The following is a 10,000-nucleotide window of genomic DNA, read 5'->3' on the forward strand; positions in this document are numbered from 1 at the left end:
GCATTTAAGTAAATGCGCTCCAGCTACAATTTTTCTCCTCGTCACAACCCCAAAACGGATAAATATTGCCCACAATCACATCCCCCCCAATGTAGTACTGAATCATACATTATTCTCATTAAAGAACAATAACGAAAACAAGACGTTCCACAGACCACCGTAACCCTAATTATTACAATGCATTAGTGAGTTTTACCTTGTCATGCCGGGGAGGCAGCACATTGCTGAATTGCACTACTGGCTGGCTGATAAAAAAACATATATATTATGAAATGAAAAACTACACGTATTAAAAACAATTTTCTGCGTAACTGAAACGACGACGTGCGGAATCATGATCTCCTCCTTCCCTGTCCGTCGACTGCCAACAGAGTCTGCGAAGGGAAATGTCGAAGTCTTCAATACCCAGAGCGGAGGAGACTGACTCTTCCGGCCACAGGAGTTTAAGAGCAGTGGCAGTTATATCCGACGCATTACAAGCACAATTGTAGGCAGAGAAAGAGAGCGTGTGTGTATATATGTATATGTATGTATGTATATATATATGTATATATATATAATATATGTGTATATATGTATATATATATATATATATATATAAAATAATAAACGCACACTATATAAACATACACATACATACATAGATAAATTATATATGTATATATTATATATATATATATATATATAGATATATATATATATACACACACACACTATAAGACTGGTAAAATGTTCTGTTACAACAGAATTGTATCAAATAAAAGGAGTCCATAAAAACGCCAAAATATAGACAGGTATGTACTATATTTCAAGAGAGAGACAGCAGTCTCTGAAATCTAGTACTTCTTAGTTTCTATGTTTTGGCGATTTTATAGGCTACAGTTGTTATTATTATTATTATTATTAATATACATATATATATATATATATATATATATATATATATATATATATATATATATAATGAACACACGAGGACGTATTTCGCAGAGATAAATTTCCAACTGGTTCCACCAAATAGACGCGGCCGATATCTACACATTTTCTTATGACGGTCTCGAATATTTCAGATAAAATCAGAAATAAAATTATACGGGACCGCTAAGCCTTGTACAGATTTGCACGAATAAATGATGTCATCTAAAACTGAAATTTAGACTAGATCAAAATGTATTCATTCAACGAAACATAAAATGAAATTGGCCGTTTTTACAGAAACCTTAAGCTTTGCAGCCAAATGTCCGGGTGAAAATATATAGGATATATATACCTCAAACTTAGTCTGATTATTGTTATCTTTTATTTTTTCCAAGGGAGATTTATACACACGACTTCAGTATATAATGTATGCAATAAGGGAACCGTCCAAAAGTGGCTTTCCTTTCGTCAGGAAATAATGATTCCTTTTGACAACAGCCGGACACTATTCCCCATCCCCTCGCATAACGTCCTATATTCTTACATGGATAGTTTTTTTTGTATGGTGATTTTGCGTTGCATGGAACCAGTGGTTATTCAGCAACGGAACCAACGGCTTCACGTGACTTCCGAACCACGTCGAGAGTGATCTGGACGTAATGAGGGCAAAGAACTGAAAATAAGCACCAACCATCGAAGTGCATTAGATATGAGTTACACAAATCTGTAGCCTTTCAAGCCATTGCGTTTTAGTTTTCTGTAAAAGTAAAGTATTGAGATGTCTACTTGTACTGTCTGTCCGCAATTTTTCTGGAGCCTGCAAATATGTTGATCATCCACCCTCCAGCCATCAAACATATCAAATTTCAGCCATCCAGCCTCATTAGTTTTAATTCTATTTAAGGGTAAAGTTGGCCATGATCGTGCGTCTGGCACTGCTATAGGTGACAACAACAACAGGCCACCACCGGGCCGTGGCTGAAAGTTCTACTTTCAGCCACGGGGCGGCTGATGGTTTTAGAGAGAATTATAAGCTGTATAGAAAACTCGGGTGCGCCGAAGAAAACTCTACGCAATTTTTAACTTGTTCATTTTCAAGCCTACCTTGACAGCGAGGTAGATATTTTGAAAAGTATGAATACAGATAATGCTTTAGAAATAAAACGCAAAAGTACGATTTCAGTTATATATCTCGTTTAAAATGTTTTCAGTGATAAAATCATTCGCTGCCACTACACACAGTTATCAAAAATATCAGTAACAGCAACAATTTCTGATGATAATGAAAACAAAAAAATTATTACAGCAACAATAACCGATATTAATGAAATGATAACTGCAATAATATTCAGTCAGGTGACAGAAAAAAAACACTACATCACTCAAACAGAGTGGAAAGATTAGTGTCATTCTCTTGTTTTTATTATTATTATCATTATTACAACTATAATTATGTTTTGAAGGTGAGAAAATAACATTTAGCAATACGTATAAAAATATCCTAGGAAGCAAAATATGCATATAACTTTTTCCTTGAATGCGTGTCGAAATAAATATATTGATATCTCTACATGAATAGTAAGGGAAAAAAAAGTAACGCACAATGCAATCATTCACAACGAAATTAATATAATTTCCATAATTCTTCAGAAAGTAACCGCATAAAGTAGAAGCAAACTGCATGTTGTAAAGTAACGCCGAGAAAGATGGAAAAAAAATGGTCGTAAGCCTAACATAGTAGAGTTAACACGCAAACTCGGAGGCAAGTATTTTCTGGTTAATGAATAAGATGAAAATATAAATATTGATATATATATATGTATATATTTATATGTATGTATGTGTGTATATATATACATTATATATACACATATATGTATACATTATATACATACACACATATATATCAGAATATACAACTGAAAATTAATAATTCATACACACACGGTAAAATAGTCACTCCATACACACAAAATGCTTGCAAAAGTACAAGTAACTGAAAACTAATACTAATTCATACACACACAGCAAAATGGTCACGTCATACAAACAAAATTCATGCAGAGTTTCTTTTATGTATATATTTAAGAGACTGCAAAAAAACTCTGAATGCGGAAAATAAATATGAACAGCGTAATACCGCAAAACGAATTTCTTCCCGAGAACAAAACCAGTCAAAATAATGGACGAATACATTCCGGCTATGTATATAAATATGCCTCTGATGTATACGGGGAAGGATTCCTCGCACCCTTAGCGAAATTATTCGAATGAATAATATATACACTTGGGACAATAAATAAGAGCACAGCGCTGTGCCAGCATATACGAAACCTCCATAACGAGGGAACAGCGCAGCAGAAGATACGCTGAATCCTGACTCGGCAGCAGCAGCAGCTGATATCACCACCACCATCACCATCACCATCACCATCATGCGAGCGGCGCCGCTTCTAGGCCAGGCTTCCAAAGCCGCCACCGCCTGCAGGAGCGAGAGTTCGAGCGAGCCATGGGACCAGGCACAGAGCAGCCGACGACGACGGCGCGCCGCAAAATAGGACCGGGGACGGCGAAGGATATACCCCCGCCGAAATTTCAGCTTCCTGCCGACTTTTAAACGTGTTCGAGGAGATTAACAGTCCGTGGAGCAATGGTCTCGTCACCGTCGTAAGTTCATGTGATGAGTACCGAGAGTTGTAAAAGGTGGCCGCGTTCATGGCGTTGATATTTATGAATTTTGTTTTCGGTGGCGACTTCAAACTGCGAGTTATGTTTATACTACTTCCATGGTAGCAGTAATAGTAGTAACGGCAATACGAGAGCTGATTTTCACCATCTCTCCCGATTCGTTGACTACAGTGAAAAAATACTTCAGACCTAAAAATTACTCGATACTAACTCGGCGAAATCTAATTCCGCTCCTTAAAAACACAATTTGCAATCTTGATCTTGTGTTGGGTATAAGGTTTACTTTCGGCCATAGCCAAGAGTCCTTGAGTCTCATATAAAAATCAGTGTAATTTATATACATGTATGTGTATGTGTGTATATATATATATATATATATATATATATATATATATATATATATATATATATATATATATATATACTGTTCATTTTTTCCTTTCACTAGCCATTCAATCGATCAGCACATGATAGCCTTTTGTATAAATTTTTCCTATATAATAATAATAATAATAACGAAACCGGCAGTGATTTTTGCCTTAAGTCCTTAATTTCTGGAGCCATTATTTCGCATACAGAATTTATAAATATACCATTTATGTATAGTACACAGTCATAATCATCAAGGAACATAATGTCAGTGTAACCTCATGTGCAGTATATACACAAAAATTTCTAAACGCATTCATATGCGTTTTCATACGAATGACACTCAGCTTTACACACAGACACACACACACACATCCGCCATTGGTGTATTACATCACTGCGTTACTCACAACTCGGATCCTTCCACTCGTATCCCAGATTTTTCCAGTTTCCCTTTTTTTTTCTTTTTTTTTTCCTTCATTCTTACCAAATCCCTACTCCATGCCTTCCCTTGAAATTTCAGCTCCCCTCCCCCCAGAGCCACAACATGGCATCCTGCTCTTCCTCTTCCTCCTCCTCCTCCTCCTCCTCCTCATCCTCCCCCTCACCTCCGCCAACCCCCACCCCCCCACGAGTCATTCAGAACCAAAACAAAAGTCGGGGAATATTAAAGCTGACCGCTGCCTCACCCACAAAAATATTTAATCAGCCTTGATGCTCTGCATTTAAAGGGACACAGCTGCATTTTGTTTGTTTTAGGAAACGGGCTATTTAATGCACAGTTGCCGTCGCTTTCTTTTCCAGCAGGCTGCTGCATACGCACTGCATGACTCATGATCATTACGATTCTTTTTTTGTTTTTTAATCAGTTCCTGAATGTTATTTCAGATACGCACTTTTAGGATTATATATAACTACTTTAACTCCGTTCTTCTACGCGTCACGCTGAATAGCAATAAATAAACCAACCATGTACATAGTTTGCCGTAGGAGAATTGCATGAAACTCATGAAATGGTTGCAAATAGTCTTTTGAATTCAATAGTTAATGTGTTCAAACATATTTCCCCTACGAAAGAAACCTTCATCGCAAAAACATTTCAGATTGTGCAGATATCTTTCGAATTAAAATATCTTCAAAAAAAAATCAATAGTTAATGTGTACAACATATTTCAACCACGAAAGAAACCATCGGCGCAAAAATATTTCAGATTGTGCAAATATCGTTCAAGTAAGAATATCTTGAAAAAGGACACAAACTAAATTACGCACCCGTCGATATTATCGACTGGAATTTGCTGAATGAAATCTACTATGTTTGTAGTAAGCGTAGCGTGTGTGATGCATTTTACGTCAGTGGGATAAAACCAGAACAAGTTATAATATATATACTGAATATCATATATATATATAGCATTTATCAACGAGCTCTAAACATTTTCATTTCAACGATATCCTAATTCATTATCAGTGTTCGGACGAATGGAATGAAAACTCTCAGAAAATACATTTTTTCAAGGAGAAGTTTCCCTCTGATACTGAAACAGATTTTGGAATGCCACTATCTATTGTTACCTTTATTTCATAAAAGAAGCTTTTTCTTGCGTAAATATTATGCGATAAAATTAACGAGAACCAACTTTTTCCACCTACAAAAGTTAGAAATTATGTTCAAGGATTAAAATATTGCAAACATTTATATGTTTGTATATATATATATATATATATATATATATATAATGGTATTATAATATATATATAGATATATATAATGTATAATAATTATATTATGTATATATAATAATGTATATGTATTATACGTATATTATATATTATATTATATATATATATATATATAGATAGATATATATATATATATATATATATATATATATATATATATACCCATATATATATGATACATGTATACCCATATATAGACATGTCATATATATATATATATAATATATATATATATGTATATATAATATACATATACACTTACATAAATACATACATACACACACACACACACACACACACATATATATATATATATATATATATATATATATATATATATATATATATATATATATGAAACACGACAGCGCTAACGTTCTTGGAGATGAGAAACCGCACCAAAACATATATTTGTAAATGCAATAACATAATATGAATTAGGGTGTCATTTTCGTGGAAAATTGTCTTTAAAGCAATGTGACATACAGTTTACAGTCTCCCATACGCACACATGCACTGAGAGCACATGACCGAGAAATATTCTGATGTATCGAAAGTATCTTATATACAGGGGCGCAGTTTGTCAACATACTCCTACATAAACATTCTAAATGTAATCATGATTATTTTTTACATTAAGTTAAATAAATGCTAAATATAATAACCACACACATATGTATACAAATATATATATATATATATATATATATAAATATATATATATATATTATATATATATATGTATATGTATATATATATATATATATATATATATATATATACATATATACATACATACATACATACATACATACATACATACATACATATATACATATATATATATATATATATATATATATATATATATATATATATATATATATATATATATATATATAAATATATATATATATATATATATAATATATTATATATATATATACTATACATGTATATTATATATATATAATTTTTTATTTATAATTATATATATACTATATATATGCGAGTATCTGTTTGCCCATACTTGTCTGAATAAGACCACTACATAATTATGGTTCAAATTACCTAATACTTCATATGAAAATGCCTTTGGAAAGCGTACTTTCTACCATACTCATTACAAAAAAGGCTTTCATCACTTACTGAACTGAAGGTAAGTTTGCTTGTACTCACCGAAAAATTTTTCAAGGAACCTGAAAAGAAAAAAAATATGAAATGAATACATTTAATTTAAAACCGTATTATATTTTTTGCAGGGAATGTATTAGATATACGTATTTTTTTTTTTGAGGAAATGTCGTTACATTATTTGCAGCACATTATTTTTTATCAGGTATGTGGCATCTTCAAACCAAAGAAAAAGATAATATCGACAACTTCTTCCAAATAATGTTTTTGTTATCTCTCAAAAGGAGCCTACAATTCTAATATATAACTATTATTATTATTATTATTACTATTATTATTATTACTATTATTATTATTACTATTATTATTATTATTATTATTATTATTATTATTATTATTATTATTATTACAGCTTCTAAATAATGTTTTAGTTATCATCTTTGAAAAGTAGCTTAAAAGTATAACAACATTATTATTATTATTATATTATTATTATATTATTATTATTATTATTATTATTATTATTATTATTATTATTATAATAATTATTATTATTATTATTATTACTATTATTATCATTATTAATATAAAATCGAGAACATCTTCTAAATAATATTTTAGTTAACATCTTTGAAAAGGATTCTACAAGTCTAATACATAAACTTTATTATTATTATTATTATTATTATTCTAAAATCGAGAACAACTTCTAAATACTGTTTTAGTTATCATCACTCAAAAGGAGCCTACAAGTCTAATATATAACTTCATTTTTATTATTATGATTATTATTTTTATTATTATTATTATTATTATTATTATTAATATAAAATCGAGAACATCTTCTAAATAATGTCTTAGTTATCATCTTTGAAAAGGGCCTTACAAGTCTAATAATTTTTAATATTATTATTATTATTATTATTATTATTATTATCATCATCCTTCAGAAGATGAAATCTAATCATGTGGAACAAGCCCACAGAAGCCACAAAATATTAAGGTGTTCATTAGGAAGAAGTATGAGGTGGTACATGGAAATATATATATATATAATAAATATATATATATATATATATATATATATATATATATATATATATAAAGAGATCTCGCTTATCAAAAAAATAAAAACAAATCAATAAATAGATAAAAATTTATCAAAATGCCAGGAGAACTGTGCAAATTATGAAAGAAACATTCAAATTCGCTGCCGCCGACACTCAAATATGTAAACAGTAACTGAAGGGAAAAAAACGGAGTTCCTCGTAATAAAACGGTATAAGCTTTAATGTTGAACGTTTAAAAGCTACTTGGCGTGTTCTTATCAACACTTTTAATCCATGTTTATCGGGTATAATCTATGTAAAATTATTCAGAATTATCGCGTTCAATTATTTTCGTTCTATTAAAGGGTAGGTACAACGTAAAATTACCCAGAATTACTATCCCCATTCAATTTTTTTTAAGTGCTCGGCGATTGAGACGCCATCCAAAAATTAAAAAGCACTCATTAACGTTAATAGTATATAGCATAAAATTCACACTTAATGGGCCGTTGCATTTATCGAAGTATTTTCTGTGCAAAATAGCGTCAGGAGTAATGAATATTGAATCTCCGTGACAAATAATATCGAGCGAAAATAATATAAATCCCATTAACAAATAATATCCAGCGAAAATAAAAAAATATCTTCGTGACAAATTATATCGAGCGAAAATCATAGTAAATCTCAGAGACAAATAATATTCAGTGAAAATAATGTAAATCTCATTAAAAAATAATATCCAGCGAAAATAATATTAAAACTCAAGTGACAAATAATATCCAGATATCCAGTGAAACTAATATTAAATCTCTGTGACAAATAATATCGATTAAATATAATATCAAATCCCAGTGACAAATAATAAATGGCAAAATTAATATATAAAAATCAGGGACAAAATTAATGTATGGTGAAAATAATATCAAATATCAGCGACAAATAATAAATGCAGAAAATAATATAAAAATCAGTGACAAATAATAAATGGCGAAAATAATATAAAAATCAGAGACAAATAATATATGGCGAAAATAATAACAAATCTCAAGAGAAAAATAATCAATGGCGGAAATATCATCAAATCTCAGGGACAAATAATATATGGCGAAAATACTCTTGAAACTCAGGGACAAATATATGGCGAAGACATGTTCAATATCGGAGGAACATATAAAAGCGGAACATACGAAGGAGAGAGAGAGAGAGAGAGAGAGAAGAGAGAGAGAGAGAGGAAACATCAGAAAAACGCTGCTTTCCCATGGTTTCATAGACTGACGAAGTCATAGTCGAAGTAAAAGTACGAGAGAAAGAAACTTCCATAAAAACAGCTTTCCCAAGTAAACCCTTCTTGACAATGTGGCCACTTCCAGTCCTTCCAGACAAGTACTTTATCTCCTGCAAACAGTCCGGGAGCGCTGGAGGTGCAACGCCACATAAAAACACGTCCCTTATTATGTACATCCCCTTCTGCCAGCTCTCTCTCTCTCTCTCTCTCTCTCTCTCTATGGATTCCTTCTTCCTGATATACATGTTATGCACTTAAGAGGAGCTCTTTCTAAAACAAGTCATCATCGCTACTACTTATTATCATCACAACCATCATCACCCTATATCGATTTCACAATAGCTCTCTCATCTTGTTTCTAGTTCACTCGAATTCTTTGAATTATCTCCAATAATTTAGTACCAAATGTTTCCTCTGTACAAGATTTCGTACAACACTAGATCCTGACAAAAGACAGCTTTCTCACAGATCATATCGCGCGTTACTGTACACATAATGATCTTGCTTGAATTTGTCCAGCTCTCTCTCCCTCTCCCTCTCTCTCTCTCTCTTTCTCCTCCTCCTCCTCCTCTTCGTCCTTCTCCTTCTCCTTCTCCTTCCACTTGCCTGTTATTTTAGTTCTTCCGTTGCGTCGCCCTGAAGTTTTCCCATCCCTCCCCATATTCATTCACCCTCTCTCTCTCTCTCTCTCTCTCTCTCTCTCTCTCACCCCGCATACATTCACCCCACATGCTGCCAACCATGACCCTACTACACCCCCGTCACCCCGCCCTTAAAGATGTTGCTGTTGCTGCTACTGTTGGACGGAGGGAGG

The 10,000-nt window shown here is 32.0% G+C and overlaps 1 long non-coding RNA gene across 5 annotated transcripts in view; it reads right to left on the reverse strand.

Moving 5' to 3' along the window:
- Positions 1 to 10,000, reverse strand: part of LOC135209259 (uncharacterized) — a 458,718-nt gene that overhangs the window by 88,260 nt on the left and 360,458 nt on the right. For all 5 annotated transcript variants that reach the window (XR_010313339.1, XR_010313336.1, XR_010313335.1 and 2 more), the window contains one exon: positions 6,898 to 6,917. This is a non-coding gene — a long non-coding RNA (uncharacterized LOC135209259). The remainder of the gene's footprint in view (positions 1 to 6,897; positions 6,918 to 10,000) is intronic.

This window comes from Macrobrachium nipponense, chromosome 37, assembly GCF_015104395.2.
Source record: "Macrobrachium nipponense isolate FS-2020 chromosome 37, ASM1510439v2, whole genome shotgun sequence".
Taxonomy (NCBI): domain Eukaryota; kingdom Metazoa; phylum Arthropoda; class Malacostraca; order Decapoda; family Palaemonidae; genus Macrobrachium; species Macrobrachium nipponense.